Raw genomic sequence first — 17,786 nt, forward strand, 5'->3', positions numbered from 1 at the left:
CTGGGTAACAAAAGCCCTGAAGCTCTGGATCCGGGCATGTGCGGCTCCCCGGGTCTAAGGATGCAGACAGGTGAGCTGCTGATTGATGCAGGCCCCTCTAGAAAGGTAGGAGGCCTCGGAGGCCCAGGAGGAGACCCCATGGCCAGGATCAGCCTTTACAAACACAGAGCAGACCATGTGTGCCTGCAGTCCCAGACCCTATCCTACAGGAGGACATGTGCCCGGGTTAGGGTGCAGCCAGCCACAGCTCCTGCAAGGAGCGGCCTCTCAAGGATCCCCAGAGCACTCCAGGTCCTGAATCCTCCTCCTCACGAGTGTCAATCACTCAACCTGAGGCTTCCTCATCACTGTCCTCCGAATCGCTGGCCACTTCCGCCTGCAACTGGGTCTGGAGGTTGTGCACACGCACCAGAAGGTCTGAGTAGGGCATGTTCACAATCAAGTAGGTCTTCACCTGCTTCAGAAGGGGCAGGTGTTCGGTCTTGCAAAACTCCTCGGGGAGCTTGTCGATCCAGTAGTCCAGGAGGGCACAGATGGTGCTGGCGGAAAGGGACAGACAGCACGGTCGGTGGCCTGGACTTTCCTTTGCCACCCTCCCTGGGAGGGCTCCGTGCATGTGAGACCACAAGGTGGAAGAGATCCAGCCCTCGTGAGGTCCGTGTGAGCAGGGAGCTCCACACAGCCTTCTATCAGGCTCTGAGGGAGCACAGCTGACCCAGCCTGCATGGCATGGGCTGAGGTGAGGGTACTGTCTCCCACAGGCCCTGGAAGGGACAGGCTTCCTCCTTACCCCACCCCCCCTTGCAAGGACACTTCCCCGGGCAATTATTCTGAGCCCCCAGTCATTGCTTACACCCCAGTATGGTAGTAGAGACCTGGAGGGTGAGACCCAAGCATCCGCCATCCCTTAGCATTAGAACCCAAATGACCCCACTCTGGAGAGCCTAGGCGGCACTTCTCTCCTGCAGAGCCCACGCACTTACTTCTTTACTTGTTCATCCTCTTCACAGTCAGGGTGGAAGGCCGAGTACCTAGAGGAGGCCAGGAAGGATGTCACCTGGAGAGTCCCAGGTCCCCCACCTGAAAGACACCTGGGGAGCCTGCTGATTCCTTGAGAGAAATCAAAAGACCCAGAGCCTACAAGTTCTCTGCTCTCAGAATTGCTAGTTCCCCTACACAGAGGTAGGCGTTCACATGTGTGTGTGCAGTGGGTGGGTGATCACAGACACCTGTGTCCAGACATCTCAGTGGACACGGGGTCCCTCCCCTCGCATTACCCTTCTCGGCTCTCCAGTCTGGACACAGCTTTCTTCCATACTCCACTAGGAATTCTAGCACCTCCTCTACAATGGGAGAAGTGCTTTGACCGAGGCCTCGGAAGGAGGTTCAGAGGACACCCACACTCATTAGGCTCTCAGCTCTGGACAGGCCAGTCTCTAAGGCAAGACCCTGGAGGAAGCATTTTCTGACTTCATGCTGTTTGGTCCTGACAAGACCCTAGGATATTATCAGAAGGCTCAGGGACAGGCAGAGCGTGCCCCGTAGCCAACAAGAGGATCTGAGGTCTCTTGAGGTTGGAGGTGGGAACTCACCGCTTGAAAAGCAGGTCCAGCACCTGCTGGGTAGTGATAAACCTTCGGTACACGCACAAAAATCCCAGGACAAAGCCGGTCTCTCCATCACGCATGCAGATCACCAGGTGACTCAGCGTCTCTTCCAGCGAGCTGAAGTGGGGGAATCTATGGCACTCTTTCAGGACCTGAGGGGCAGACTCCTCCCCAAGCTGGGGAGACATCAAGGTGGAGGGTTCAGACAGGCACAGGACTGCAACCTTCTGATTGGTTGTGGTTGTCCCAAGTGTTCCTGAACCTCTACGCTGCCAAACACCCAGAGTGAAATTGGGGGAAACTCTGAGATTTCAGAGTGCTCACCTGATCTGTGTGGTCCTGGCCGGCTGGCCCTGGCTGGCCTGGCTGGCCTGGCTGGCCTGGCTGGCCTGGCTGGCCGGCTGGCCTGGCTGGCCTGGCTCAAGTTTGTTTCATTCCGGCCAAATGGCCAGAGGCCTTGGAGCCAGGAGTGTGCCCGTCGTCTCCAGGAACTACCACGGCCTCTACCTTGGCCTCCACCACGGCCTCCACTTTTCTCTTTCCTGAGGTCTGAGCCTCCTTCTCGAGAAATCCTAAGACAGCAAGAAAACATACTGCTTCCTCCAGTGTCTCAAGACAAGTGATTCCTGCTGGCTGTCTATAAGCACTTGGCAGCCTGGTTCTACCTTGTTGCAAGGTTCTACATTGTTGGTTCACAGCTAATGAAGTGAGGTCACTCCTGGGGTCCCCTACCCGAGTCTCCTTCTCACCTGAGGCTTTCCCGACAGTCCCCTAGGTCCCCTCTTTCCTCCCAGCGGCACTACTGGACACCCTTACACAGGGGCTTCCCACTCCACTGCTCCCAGGGATGTGTGGGAACAGGCAGCACCTCAGCTTTGCCATCTGAGTCCCTACTGTTGACCCGCATCTGGTACCCTAAACCTCAACTCAACCCTAATTGCCCTAGCACACAATCCTAGCCATGGTGCCTTGCTTACAGGCTACTCTGCTGTGTGTTCCCTGTGATATACGAGCACAAATTCTCTCTGTGCCTTGGGACTTCACAAGGAAAGACATGGTGGGGCTTTCTTCATCCGGTTTCGATGGTTTTTTTTATTCTATTTTATTTTGTGTTTTCAGCACAGGGCTTCTTTTTATGGCCCTGGCTGTGCTGCAACTCACTCTGTGGACCAAGCTGGCCTTGAACTCACAATGACCCACCTGCTTTCTGCCTGCTGTTGCTGGGATTATAGGTGTGCCCAGAGAGGGGCATTTGGAGACTTAATTAAAATCGTGTGCTTTCTTGACGTGTTCCCTATCCCTTTCTCCTCCCAGCTGTCTTCATGGATTTTGGTACGGGCCCCTTCCTGCAGCTCTATGCACCTAGGCACCGCTGATGTCACCTCCTGTGTGCTCAGAGTTTGCCAGCAAGGGAAGCAGGGCAGGGACAGACACTGGAGAGAGACCCAGAGCCAAGGCCTCAGCCTTCAGCAGCTCCTCTCCACTTCCCATCTTTCCCAGTGGCTGCTGAGCCTCACCACTGCCCCCATGTGGAGGAGGACGACAGGACACAGCCGGTGAGAATACCAGTTAGAAGAGGAATACCAGGAGTCAGTCACCTTCTGGGCAGTGCAATGGATGCTTTTGGTTTTCGACCTTTTGATCCATCTTTTTGTTTCATTAACTCCACCCACACACTCCTCTCCGCCCATCTCCCTACCTCATTTCTAACCCCCACATCCTCTCCTATGAAAGACTGAGTGTCCGTGGCCTTGTCCTCATCAGCTCCTGAAACGGTACTGCTACCCAGATACAGGAGGCTGCATCTCAAGCAGAAACCCCTTTGAAGGACACCTGCTCAGCCTGACCTCTAAGCACGACGTGACCCTGGCTGACAGGACCCCAGCAAATGGCGGCCAGCCACAGCATTCTGTACTCGTACCCCACTCCCAGGCATTCAGCTGGTGTCTGTCACACAGGCCCTTTTTTTTTTTTCTCCCTTTCTCCAGGATGGTCTCTCCCCATGTAGCCTCTCACAGAACCAGTGTGGTCTGCCTGTGGCAACTGCTAGACCCCCATACACGCATGCTGAGTGGGGGACATAAGAACCATTTAGACAATGAAAACCAAACAAGAACAATTTATTAAAACCAATAAACTCTACTAAAACAAACTAAGCAAAATAGTAAAAAGGTTGCTATCCAGGGGAGGGTAAGTCAGGCTGTGGGGCTGGGGGGTGCTGCTGGGTTGAAACCGGGGGCATGTGGACAACCAGAGGAGGAAGGGGCAGCCGGGCCATTCCCTGGGGATGGGGACCACTGCAGGTCATGCAATGAAAAGTGGCAGCGTGCCTGCTGTCTGGGCGGGGAGAGAGAGACAGCATCCACAGCTTCAGAGAGGCTAGGTGACCCGCCTGCTGCTGCCACATCTGGCTCCAGCTGCACATGTGTCACACAGCCTTCTGTTGGTTGTGTGCTCTCTGGCTCTAGTGCACAGGCTGGTTCTGCCTGGAGAGCAGCCGTCCTCATTGCTGGGTAACAAAAGCCCTGAAGCTCTGGATCCGGGCATGTGCGGCTCCCCGGGTCTAAGGATGCAGACAGGTGAGCTGCTGATTGATGCAGGCCCCTCTAGAAAGGTAGGAGGCCTCGGAGGCCCAGGAGGAGACCCCATGGCCAGGATCAGCCTTTACAAACACAGAGCAGACCATGTGTGCCTGCAGTCCCAGACCCTATCCTACAGGAGGACATGTGCCCGGGTTAGGGTGCAGCCAGCCACAGCTCCTGCAAGGAGCGGCCTCTCAAGGATCCCCAGAGCACTCCAGGTCCTGAATCCTCCTCCTCACGAGTGTCAATCACTCAACCTGAGGCTTCCTCATCACTGTCCTCCGAATCGCTGGCCACTTCCGCCTGCAACTGGGTCTGGAGGTTGTGCACACGCACCAGAAGGTCTGAGTAGGGCATGTTCACAATCAAGTAGGTCTTCACCTGCTTCAGAAGGGGCAGGTGTTCGGTCTTGCAAAACTCCTCGGGGAGCTTGTCGATCCAGTAGTCCAGGAGGGCACAGATGGTGCTGGCGGAAAGGGACAGACAGCACGGTCGGTGGCCTGGACTTTCCTTTGCCACCCTCCCTGGGAGGGCTCCGTGCATGTGAGACCACAAGGTGGAAGAGATCCAGCCCTCGTGAGGTCCGTGTGAGCAGGGAGCTCCACACAGCCTTCTATCAGGCTCTGAGGGAGCACAGCTGACCCAGCCTGCATGGCATGGGCTGAGGTGAGGGTACTGTCTCCCACAGGCCCTGGAAGGGACAGGCTTCCTCCTTACCCCACCCCCCCCTTGCAAGGACACTTCCCCGGGCAATTATTCTGAGCCCCCAGTCATTGCTTACACCCCAGTATGGTAGTAGAGACCTGGAGGGTGAGACCCAAGCATCCGCCATCCCTTAGCATTAGAACCCAAATGACCCCACTCTGGAGAGCCTAGGCGGCACTTCTCTCCTGCAGAGCCCACGCACTTACTTCTTTACTTGTTCATCCTCTTCACAGTCAGGGTGGAAGGCCGAGTACCTAGAGGAGGCCAGGAAGGATGTCACCTGGAGAGTCCCAGGTCCCCCACCTGAAAGACACCTGGGGAGCCTGCTGATTCCTTGAGAGAAATCAAAAGACCCAGAGCCTACAAGTTCTCTGCTCTCAGAATTGCTAGTTCCCCTACACAGAGGTAGGCGTTCACATGTGTGTGTGCAGTGGGTGGGTGATCACAGACACCTGTGTCCAGACATCTCAGTGGACACGGGGTCCCTCCCTCGCATTACCCTTCTCGGCTCTCCAGTCTGGACACAGCTTTCTTCCATACTCCACTAGGAATTCTAGCACCTCCTCTACAATGGGAGAAGTGCTTTGACCGAGGCCTCGGAAGGAGGTTCAGAGGACACCCACACTCATTAGGCTCTCAGCTCTGGACAGGCCAGTCTCTAAGGCAAGACCCTGGAGGAAGCATTTTCTGACTTCATGCTGTTTGGTCCTGACAAGACCCTAGGATATTATCAGAAGGCTCAGGGACAGGCAGAGCGTGCCCCGTAGCCAACAAGAGGATCTGAGGTCTCTTGAGGTTGGAGGTGGGAACTCACCGCTTGAAAAGCAGGTCCAGCACCTGCTGGGTAGTGATAAACCTTCGGTACACGCACAAAAATCCCAGGACAAAGCCGGTCTCTCCATCACGCATGCAGATCACCAGGTGACTCAGCGTCTCTTCCAGCGAGCTGAAGTGGGGGAATCTATGGCACTCTTTCAGGACCTGAGGGGCAGACTCCTCCCCAAGCTGGGGAGACATCAAGGTGGAGGGTTCAGACAGGCACAGGACTGCAACCTTCTGATTGGTTGTGGTTGTCCCAAGTGTTCCTGAACCTCTACGCTGCCAAACACCCAGAGTGAAATTGGGGGAAACTCTGAGATTTCAGAGTGCTCACCTGATCTGTGTGGTCCTGGCCCTGGCGGGGGGCCTGGCTGGCCTGGCTGGCCTGGCTGGCCTGGCTGGCCTGGCTGGCCTGGCTGGCCTGGCTCAAGTTTGTTTCATTCCGGCCAAATGGCCAGAGGCCTTGGAGCCAGGAGTGTGCCCGTCGTCTCCAGGAACTACCACGGCCTCTACCTTGGCCTCCACCACGGCCTCCACTTTTCTCTTTCCTGAGGTCTGAGCCTCCTTCTCGAGAAATCCTAAGACAGCAAGAAAACATACTGCTTCCTCCAGTGTCTCAAGACAAGTGATTCCTGCTGGCTGTCTATAAGCACTTGGCAGCCTGGTTCTACCTTGTTGCAAGGTTCTACATTGTTGGTTCACAGCTAATGAAGTGAGGTCACTCCTGGGGTCCCCTACCCGAGTCTCCTTCTCACCTGAGGCTTTCCCGACAGTCCCCTAGGTCCCCTCTTTCCTCCCAGCGGCACTACTGGACACCCTTACACAGGGGCTTCCCACTCCACTGCTCCCAGGGATGTGTGGGAACAGGCAGCACCTCAGCTTTGCCATCTGAGTCCCTACTGTTGACCCGCATCTGGTACCCTAAACCTCAACTCAACCCTAATTGCCCTAGCACACAATCCTAGCCATGGTGCCTTGCTTACAGGCTACTCTGCTGTGTGTTCCCTGTGATATACGAGCACAAATTCTCTCTGTGCCTTGGGACTTCACAAGGAAAGACATGGTGGGGCTTTCTTCATCCGGTTTCGATGGTTTTTTTTATTCTATTTTATTTTGTGTTTTCAGCACAGGGCTTCTTTTTATGGCCCTGGCTGTGCTGCAACTCACTCTGTGGACCAAGCTGGCCTTGAACTCACAATGACCCACCTGCTTTCTGCCTGCTGTTGCTGGGATTATAGGTGTGCCCAGAGAGGGGCATTTGGAGACTTAATTAAAATCGTGTGCTTTCTTGACGTGTTCCCTATCCCTTTCTCCTCCCAGCTGTCTTCATGGATTTTGGTACGGGCCCCTTCCTGCAGCTCTATGCACCTAGGCACCGCTGATGTCACCTCCTGTGTGCTCAGAGTTTGCCAGCAAGGGAAGCAGGGCAGGGACAGACACTGGAGAGAGACCCAGAGCCAAGGCCTCAGCCTTCAGCAGCTCCTCTCCACTTCCCATCTTTCCCAGTGGCTGCTGAGCCTCACCACTGCCCCCATGTGGAGGAGGACGACAGGACACAGCCGGTGAGAATACCAGTTAGAAGAGGAATACCAGGAGTCAGTCACCTTCTGGGCAGTGCAATGGATGCTTTTGGTTTTCGACCTTTTGATCCATCTTTTTGTTTCATTAACTCCACCCACACACTCCTCTCCGCCCATCTCCCTACCTCATTTCTAACCCCCACATCCTCTCCTATGAAAGACTGAGTGTCCGTGGCCTTGTCCTCACCAGCTCCTGAAACGGTACTGCTACCCAGATACAGGAGGCTGCATCTCAAGCAGAAACCCCTTTGAAGGACACCTGCTCAGCCTGACCTCTAAGCACGACGTGACCCTGGCTGACAGGACCCCAGCAAATGGCGGCCAGCCACAGCATTCTGTACTCGTACCCCACTCCCAGGCATTCAGCTGGTGTCTGTCACACAGGCCCCCCCCCCCCTTTTTTTTTTCTCCCTTTCTCCAGGATGGTCTCTCCCCATGTAGCCTCTCACAGAACCAGTGTGGTCTGCCTGTGACAACTGCTAGACCCCCATACACGCATGCTGAGTGGGGGACATAAGAACCATTTAGACAATGAAAACCAAACAAGAACAATTTATTAAAACCAATAAACTCTACTAAAACAAACTAAGCAAAATAGTAAAAAGGTTGCTATCCAGGGGAGGGTAAGTCAGGCTGTGGGGCTGGGGGGTGCTGCTGGGTTGAAACCGGGGGCATGTGGACAACCAGAGGAGGAAGGGGCAGCCGGGCCATTCCCTGGGGATGGGGACCACTGCAGGTCATGCAATGAAAAGTGGCAGCGTGCCTGCTGTCTGGGCGGGAGAGAGAGACAGCATCCACAGCTTCAGAGAGGCTAGGTGACCCGCCTGCTGCTGCCACATCTGGCTCCAGCTGCACATGTGTCACACAGCCTTCTGTTGGTTGTGTGCTCTCTGGCTCTAGTGCACAGGCTGGTTCTGCCTGGAGAGCAGCCGTCCTCATTGCTGGGTAACAAAAGCCCTGAAGCTCTGGATCCGGGCATGTGCGGCTCCCCGGGTCTAAGGATGCAGACAGGTGAGCTGCTGATTGATGCAGGCCCCTCTAGAAAGGTAGGAGGCCTCGGAGGCCCAGGAGGAGACCCCATGGCCAGGATCAGCCTTTACAAACACAGAGCAGACCATGTGTGCCTGCAGTCCCAGACCCTATCCTACAGGAGGACATGTGCCCGGGTTAGGGTGCAGCCAGCCACAGCTCCTGCAAGGAGCGGCCTCTCAAGGATCCCCAGAGCACTCCAGGTCCTGAATCCTCCTCCTCACGAGTGTCAATCACTCAACCTGAGGCTTCCTCATCACTGTCCTCCGAATCGCTGGCCACTTCCGCCTGCAACTGGGTCTGGAGGTTGTGCACACGCACCAGAAGGTCTGAGTAGGGCATGTTCACAATCAAGTAGGTCTTCACCTGCTTCAGAAGGGGCAGGTGTTCGGTCTTGCAAAACTCCTCGGGGAGCTTGTCGATCCAGTAGTCCAGGAGGGCACAGATGGTGCTGGCGGAAAGGGACAGACAGCACGGTCGGTGGCCTGGACTTTCCTTTGCCACCCTCCCTGGGAGGGCTCCGTGCATGTGAGACCACAAGGTGGAAGAGATCCAGCCCTCGTGAGGTCCGTGTGAGCAGGGAGCTCCACACAGCCTTCTATCAGGCTCTGAGGGAGCACAGCTGACCCAGCCTGCATGGCATGGGCTGAGGTGAGGGTACTGTCTCCCACAGGCCCTGGAAGGGACAGGCTTCCTCCTTACCCCACCCCCCTTGCAAGGACACTTCCCCGGGCAATTATTCTGAGCCCCCAGTCATTGCTTACACCCCAGTATGGTAGTAGAGACCTGGAGGGTGAGACCCAAGCATCCGCCATCCCTTAGCATTAGAACCCAAATGACCCCACTCTGGAGAGCCTAGGCGGCACTTCTCTCCTGCAGAGCCCACGCACTTACTTCTTTACTTGTTCATCCTCTTCACAGTCAGGGTGGAAGGCCGAGTACCTAGAGGAGGCCAGGAAGGATGTCACCTGGAGAGTCCCAGGTCCCCCACCTGAAAGACACCTGGGGAGCCTGCTGATTCCTTGAGAGAAATCAAAAGACCCAGAGCCTACAAGTTCTCTGCTCTCAGAATTGCTAGTTCCCCTACACAGAGGTAGGCGTTCACATGTGTGTGTGCAGTGGGTGGGTGATCACAGACACCTGTGTCCAGACATCTCAGTGGACACGGGGTCCCTCCCTCGCATTACCCTTCTCGGCTCTCCAGTCTGGACACAGCTTTCTTCCATACTCCACTAGGAATTCTAGCACCTCCTCTACAATGGGAGAAGTGCTTTGACCGAGGCCTCGGAAGGAGGTTCAGAGGACACCCACACTCATTAGGCTCTCAGCTCTGGACAGGCCAGTCTCTAAGGCAAGACCCTGGAGGAAGCATTTTCTGACTTCATGCTGTTTGGTCCTGACAAGACCCTAGGATATTATCAGAAGGCTCAGGGACAGGCAGAGCGTGCCCCGTAGCCAACAAGAGGATCTGAGGTCTCTTGAGGTTGGAGGTGGGAACTCACCGCTTGAAAAGCAGGTCCAGCACCTGCTGGGTAGTGATAAACCTTCGGTACACGCACAAAAATCCCAGGACAAAGCCGGTCTCTCCATCACGCATGCAGATCACCAGGTGACTCAGCGTCTCTTCCAGCGAGCTGAAGTGGGGGAATCTATGGCACTCTTTCAGGACCTGAGGGGCAGACTCCTCCCCAAGCTGGGGAGACATCAAGGTGGAGGGTTCAGACAGGCACAGGACTGCAACCTTCTGATTGGTTGTGGTTGTCCCAAGTGTTCCTGAACCTCTACGCTGCCAAACACCCAGAGTGAAATTGGGGGAAACTCTGAGATTTCAGAGTGCTCACCTGATCTGGGGGGGGGGGCTGGCTGGCCTGGCTGGCCTGGCTGGCCTGGCTGGCCTGGCTGGCCTGGCTGGCCTGGCTGGCCTGGCTGGCCTGGCTCAAGTTTGTTTCATTCCGGCCAAATGGCCAGAGGCCTTGGAGCCAGGAGTGTGCCCGTCGTCTCCAGGAACTACCACGGCCTCTACCTTGGCCTCCACCACGGCCTCCACTTTTCTCTTTCCTGAGGTCTGAGCCTCCTTCTCGAGAAATCCTAAGACAGCAAGAAAACATACTGCTTCCTCCAGTGTCTCAAGACAAGTGATTCCTGCTGGCTGTCTATAAGCACTTGGCAGCCTGGTTCTACCTTGTTGCAAGGTTCTACATTGTTGGTTCACAGCTAATGAAGTGAGGTCACTCCTGGGGTCCCCTACCCGAGTCTCCTTCTCACCTGAGGCTTTCCCGACAGTCCCCTAGGTCCCCTCTTTCCTCCCAGCGGCACTACTGGACACCCTTACACAGGGGCTTCCCACTCCACTGCTCCCAGGGATGTGTGGGAACAGGCAGCACCTCAGCTTTGCCATCTGAGTCCCTACTGTTGACCCGCATCTGGTACCCTAAACCTCAACTCAACCCTAATTGCCCTAGCACACAATCCTAGCCATGGTGCCTTGCTTACAGGCTACTCTGCTGTGTGTTCCCTGTGATATACGAGCACAAATTCTCTCTGTGCCTTGGGACTTCACAAGGAAAGACATGGTGGGGCTTTCTTCATCCGGTTTCGATGGTTTTTTTTATTCTATTTTATTTTGTGTTTTCAGCACAGGGCTTCTTTTTATGGCCCTGGCTGTGCTGCAACTCACTCTGTGGACCAAGCTGGCCTTGAACTCACAATGACCCACCTGCTTTCTGCCTGCTGTTGCTGGGATTATAGGTGTGCCCAGAGAGGGGCATTTGGAGACTTAATTAAAATCGTGTGCTTTCTTGACGTGTTCCCTATCCCTTTCTCCTCCCAGCTGTCTTCATGGATTTTGGTACGGGCCCCTTCCTGCAGCTCTATGCACCTAGGCACCGCTGATGTCACCTCCTGTGTGCTCAGAGTTTGCCAGCAAGGGAAGCAGGGCAGGGACAGACACTGGAGAGAGACCCAGAGCCAAGGCCTCAGCCTTCAGCAGCTCCTCTCCACTTCCCATCTTTCCCAGTGGCTGCTGAGCCTCACCACTGCCCCCATGTGGAGGAGGACGACAGGACACAGCCGGTGAGAATACCAGTTAGAAGAGGAATACCAGGAGTCAGTCACCTTCTGGGCAGTGCAATGGATGCTTTTGGTTTTCGACCTTTTGATCCATCTTTTTGTTTCATTAACTCCACCCACACACTCCTCTCCGCCCATCTCCCTACCTCATTTCTAACCCCCACATCCTCTCCTATGAAAGACTGAGTGTCCGTGGCCTTGTCCTCATCAGCTCCTGAAACGGTACTGCTACCCAGATACAGGAGGCTGCATCTCAAGCAGAAACCCCTTTGAAGGACACCTGCTCAGCCTGACCTCTAAGCACGACGTGACCCTGGCTGACAGGACCCCAGCAAATGGCGGCCAGCCACAGCATTCTGTACTCGTACCCCACTCCCAGGCATTCAGCTGGTGTCTGTCACACAGGCCCTCTTCCCCTTTTTTTTTTTCTCCCTTTCTCCAGGATGGTCTCTCCCCATGTAGCCTCTCACAGACAGAACCAGTGTGGTCTGCCTGTGGCAACTGCTAGACCCCCATACACGCATGCTGAGTGGGGGACATAAGAACCATTTAGACAATGAAAACCAAACAAGAACAATTTATTAAAACCAATAAACTCTACTAAAACAAACTAAGCAAAATAGTAAAAAGGTTGCTATCCAGGGGAGGGTAAGTCAGGCTGTGGGGCTGGGGGGTGCTGCTGGGTTGAAACCGGGGGCATGTGGACAACCAGAGGAGGAAGGGGCAGCCGGGCCATTCCCTGGGGATGGGGACCACTGCAGGTCATGCAATGAAAAGTGGCAGCGTGCCTGCTGTCTGGGCGGGAGAGAGAGACAGCATCCACAGCTTCAGAGAGGCTAGGTGACCCGCCTGCTGCTGCCACATCTGGCTCCAGCTGCACATGTGTCACACAGCCTTCTGTTGGTTGTGTGCTCTCTGGCTCTAGTGCACAGGCTGGTTCTGCCTGGAGAGCAGCCGTCCTCATTGCTGGGTAACAAAAGCCCTGAAGCTCTGGATCCGGGCATGTGCGGCTCCCCGGGTCTAAGGATGCAGACAGGTGAGCTGCTGATTGATGCAGGCCCCTCTAGAAAGGTAGGAGGCCTCGGAGGCCCAGGAGGAGACCCCATGGCCAGGATCAGCCTTTACAAACACAGAGCAGACCATGTGTGCCTGCAGTCCCAGACCCTATCCTACAGGAGGACATGTGCCCGGGTTAGGGTGCAGCCAGCCACAGCTCCTGCAAGGAGCGGCCTCTCAAGGATCCCCAGAGCACTCCAGGTCCTGAATCCTCCTCCTCACGAGTGTCAATCACTCAACCTGAGGCTTCCTCATCACTGTCCTCCGAATCGCTGGCCACTTCCGCCTGCAACTGGGTCTGGAGGTTGTGCACACGCACCAGAAGGTCTGAGTAGGGCATGTTCACAATCAAGTAGGTCTTCACCTGCTTCAGAAGGGGCAGGTGTTCGGTCTTGCAAAACTCCTCGGGGAGCTTGTCGATCCAGTAGTCCAGGAGGGCACAGATGGTGCTGGCGGAAAGGGACAGACAGCACGGTCGGTGGCCTGGACTTTCCTTTGCCACCCTCCCTGGGAGGGCTCCGTGCATGTGAGACCACAAGGTGGAAGAGATCCAGCCCTCGTGAGGTCCGTGTGAGCAGGGAGCTCCACACAGCCTTCTATCAGGCTCTGAGGGAGCACAGCTGACCCAGCCTGCATGGCATGGGCTGAGGTGAGGGTACTGTCTCCCACAGGCCCTGGAAGGGACAGGCTTCCTCCTTACCCCACCCCCCCCTTGCAAGGACACTTCCCCGGGCAATTATTCTGAGCCCCCAGTCATTGCTTACACCCCAGTATGGTAGTAGAGACCTGGAGGGTGAGACCCAAGCATCCGCCATCCCTTAGCATTAGAACCCAAATGACCCCACTCTGGAGAGCCTAGGCGGCACTTCTCTCCTGCAGAGCCCACGCACTTACTTCTTTACTTGTTCATCCTCTTCACAGTCAGGGTGGAAGGCCGAGTACCTAGAGGAGGCCAGGAAGGATGTCACCTGGAGAGTCCCAGGTCCCCCACCTGAAAGACACCTGGGGAGCCTGCTGATTCCTTGAGAGAAATCAAAAGACCCAGAGCCTACAAGTTCTCTGCTCTCAGAATTGCTAGTTCCCCTACACAGAGGTAGGCGTTCACATGTGTGTGTGCAGTGGGTGGGTGATCACAGACACCTGTGTCCAGACATCTCAGTGGACACGGGGTCCCTCCCTCGCATTACCCTTCTCGGCTCTCCAGTCTGGACACAGCTTTCTTCCATACTCCACTAGGAATTCTAGCACCTCCTCTACAATGGGAGAAGTGCTTTGACCGAGGCCTCGGAAGGAGGTTCAGAGGACACCCACACTCATTAGGCTCTCAGCTCTGGACAGGCCAGTCTCTAAGGCAAGACCCTGGAGGAAGCATTTTCTGACTTCATGCTGTTTGGTCCTGACAAGACCCTAGGATATTATCAGAAGGCTCAGGGACAGGCAGAGCGTGCCCCGTAGCCAACAAGAGGATCTGAGGTCTCTTGAGGTTGGAGGTGGGAACTCACCGCTTGAAAAGCAGGTCCAGCACCTGCTGGGTAGTGATAAACCTTCGGTACACGCACAAAAATCCCAGGACAAAGCCGGTCTCTCCATCACGCATGCAGATCACCAGGTGACTCAGCGTCTCTTCCAGCGAGCTGAAGTGGGGGAATCTATGGCACTCTTTCAGGACCTGAGGGGCAGACTCCTCCCCAAGCTGGGGAGACATCAAGGTGGAGGGTTCAGACAGGCACAGGACTGCAACCTTCTGATTGGTTGTGGTTGTCCCAAGTGTTCCTGAACCTCTACGCTGCCAAACACCCAGAGTGAAATTGGGGGAAACTCTGAGATTTCAGAGTGCTCACCTGATCTGTGTGGTCCTGGCCCTGGCTGGCCTGGCTGGCCTGGCTGGCCTGGCTGGCCTGGCTGGCCTGGCTGGCCTGGCTGGCCTGGCTGGCCTGGCTGGCCTGGCTCAAGTTTGTTTCATTCCGGCCAAATGGCCAGAGGCCTTGGAGCCAGGAGTGTGCCCGTCGTCTCCAGGAACTACCACGGCCTCTACCTTGGCCTCCACCACGGCCTCCACTTTTCTCTTTCCTGAGGTCTGAGCCTCCTTCTCGAGAAATCCTAAGACAGCAAGAAAACATACTGCTTCCTCCAGTGTCTCAAGACAAGTGATTCCTGCTGGCTGTCTATAAGCACTTGGCAGCCTGGTTCTACCTTGTTGCAAGGTTCTACATTGTTGGTTCACAGCTAATGAAGTGAGGTCACTCCTGGGGTCCCCTACCCGAGTCTCCTTCTCACCTGAGGCTTTCCCGACAGTCCCCTAGGTCCCCTCTTTCCTCCCAGCGGCACTACTGGACACCCTTACACAGGGGCTTCCCACTCCACTGCTCCCAGGGATGTGTGGGAACAGGCAGCACCTCAGCTTTGCCATCTGAGTCCCTACTGTTGACCCGCATCTGGTACCCTAAACCTCAACTCAACCCTAATTGCCCTAGCACACAATCCTAGCCATGGTGCCTTGCTTACAGGCTACTCTGCTGTGTGTTCCCTGTGATATACGAGCACAAATTCTCTCTGTGCCTTGGGACTTCACAAGGAAAGACATGGTGGGGCTTTCTTCATCCGGTTTCCATGGTTTTTTTTATTCTATTTTATTTTGTGTTTTCAGCACAGGGCTTCTTTTTATGGCCCTGGCTGTGCTGCAACTCACTCTGTGGACCAAGCTGGCCTTGAACTCACAATGACCCACCTGCTTTCTGCCTGCTGTTGCTGGGATTATAGGTGTGCCCAGAGAGGGGCATTTGGAGACTTAATTAAAATCGTGTGCTTTCTTGACGTGTTCCCTATCCCTTTCTCCTCCCAGCTGTCTTCATGGATTTTGGTACGGGCCCCTTCCTGCAGCTCTATGCACCTAGGCACCGCTGATGTCACCTCCTGTGTGCTCAGAGTTTGCCAGCAAGGGAAGCAGGGCAGGGACAGACACTGGAGAGAGACCCAGAGCCAAGGCCTCAGCCTTCAGCAGCTCCTCTCCACTTCCCATCTTTCCCAGTGGCTGCTGAGCCTCACCACTGCCCCCATGTGGAGGAGGACGACAGGACACAGCCGGTGAGAATACCAGTTAGAAGAGGAATACCAGGAGTCAGTCACCTTCTGGGCAGTGCAATGGATGCTTTTGGTTTTCGACCTTTTGATCCATCTTTTTGTTTCATTAACTCCACCCACACACTCCTCTCCGCCCATCTCCCTACCTCATTTCTAACCCCCACATCCTCTCCTATGAAAGACTGAGTGTCCGTGGCCTTGTCCTCATCAGCTCCTGAAACGGTACTGCTACCCAGATACAGGAGGCTGCATCTCAAGCAGAAACCCCTTTGAAGGACACCTGCTCAGCCTGACCTCTAAGCACGACGTGACCCTGGCTGACAGGACCCCAGCAAATGGCGGCCAGCCACAGCATTCTGTACTCGTACCCCACTCCCAGGCATTCAGCTGGTGTCTGTCACACAGGCCCCCCCCCTTTTTTTTTTCTCCCTTTCTCCAGGATGGTCTCTCCCCATGTAGCCCTCTCACAGAACCAGTGTGGTCTGCCTGTGGCAACTGCTAGACCCCCATACACGCATGCTGAGTGGGGGACATAAGAACCATTTAGACAATGAAAACCAAAGAAGAACAATTTATTAAAACCAATAAACTCTACTAAAACAAACTAAGCAAAATAGTAAAAAGGTTGCTATCCAGGGGAGGGTAAGTCAGGCTGTGGGGCTGGGGGGTGCTGCTGGGTTGAAACCGGGGGCATGTGGACAACCAGAGGAGGAAGGGGCAGCCGGGCCATTCCCTGGGGATGGGGACCACTGCAGGTCATGCAATGAAAAGTGGCAGCGTGCCTGCTGTCTGGGCGGGGGAGAGAGAGACAGCATCCACAGCTTCAGAGAGGCTAGGTGACCCGCCTGCTGCTGCCACATCTGGCTCCAGCTGCACATGTGTCACACAGCCTTCTGTTGGTTGTGTGCTCTCTGGCTCTAGTGCACAGGCTGGTTCTGCCTGGAGAGCAGCCGTCCTCATTGCTGGGTAACAAAAGCCCTGAAGCTCTGGATCCGGGCATGTGCGGCTCCCCGGGTCTAAGGATGCAGACAGGTGAGCTGCTGATTGATGCAGGCCCCTCTAGAAAGGTAGGAGGCCTCGGAGGCCCAGGAGGAGACCCCATGGCCAGGATCAGCCTTTACAAACACAGAGCAGACCATGTGTGCCTGCAGTCCCAGACCCTATCCTACAGGAGGACATGTGCCCGGGTTAGGGTGCAGCCAGCCACAGCTCCTGCAAGGAGCGGCCTCTCAAGGATCCCCAGAGCACTCCAGGTCCTGAATCCTCCTCCTCACGAGTGTCAATCACTCAACCTGAGGCTTCCTCATCACTGTCCTCCGAATCGCTGGCCACTTCCGCCTGCAACTGGGTCTGGAGGTTGTGCACACGCACCAGAAGGTCTGAGTAGGGCATGTTCACAATCAAGTAGGTCTTCACCTGCTTCAGAAGGGGCAGGTGTTCGGTCTTGCAAAACTCCTCGGGGAGCTTGTCGATCCAGTAGTCCAGGAGGGCACAGATGGTGCTGGCGGAAAGGGACAGACAGCACGGTCGGTGGCCTGGACTTTCCTTTGCCACCCTCCCTGGGAGGGCTCCGTGCATGTGAGACCACAAGGTGGAAGAGATCCAGCCCTCGTGAGGTCCGTGTGAGCAGGGAGCTCCACACAGCCTTCTATCAGGCTCTGAGGGAGCACAGCTGACCCAGCCTGCATGGCATGGGCTGAGGTGAGGGTACTGTCTCCCACAGGCCCTGGAAGGGACAGGCTTCCTCCTTACCCCACCCCCCTTGCAAGGACACTTCCCCGGGCAATTATTCTGAGCCCCCAGTCATTGCTTACACCCCAGTATGGTAGTAGAGACCTGGAGGGTGAGACCCAAGCATCCGCCATCCCTTAGCATTAGAACCCAAATGACCCCACTCTGGAGAGCCTAGGCGGCACTTCTCTCCTGCAGAGCCCACGCACTTACTTCTTTACTTGTTCATCCTCTTCACAGTCAGGGTGGAAGGCCGAGTACCTAGAGGAGGCCAGGAAGGATGTCACCTGGAGAGTCCCAGGTCCCCCACCTGAAAGACACCTGGGGAGCCTGCTGATTCCTTGAGAGAAATCAAAAGACCCAGAGCCTACAAGTTCTCTGCTCTCAGAATTGCTAGTTCCCCTACACAGAGGTAGGCGTTCACATGTGTGTGTGCAGTGGGTGGGTGATCACAGACACCTGTGTCCAGACATCTCAGTGGACACGGGGTCCCTCCCTCGCATTACCCTTCTCGGCTCTCCAGTCTG

Source organism: Phodopus roborovskii, unplaced genomic scaffold, assembly GCF_943737965.1.
Source record: "Phodopus roborovskii unplaced genomic scaffold, PHOROB, whole genome shotgun sequence".
NCBI classification, from domain to species: Eukaryota; Metazoa; Chordata; class Mammalia; order Rodentia; family Cricetidae; genus Phodopus; species Phodopus roborovskii.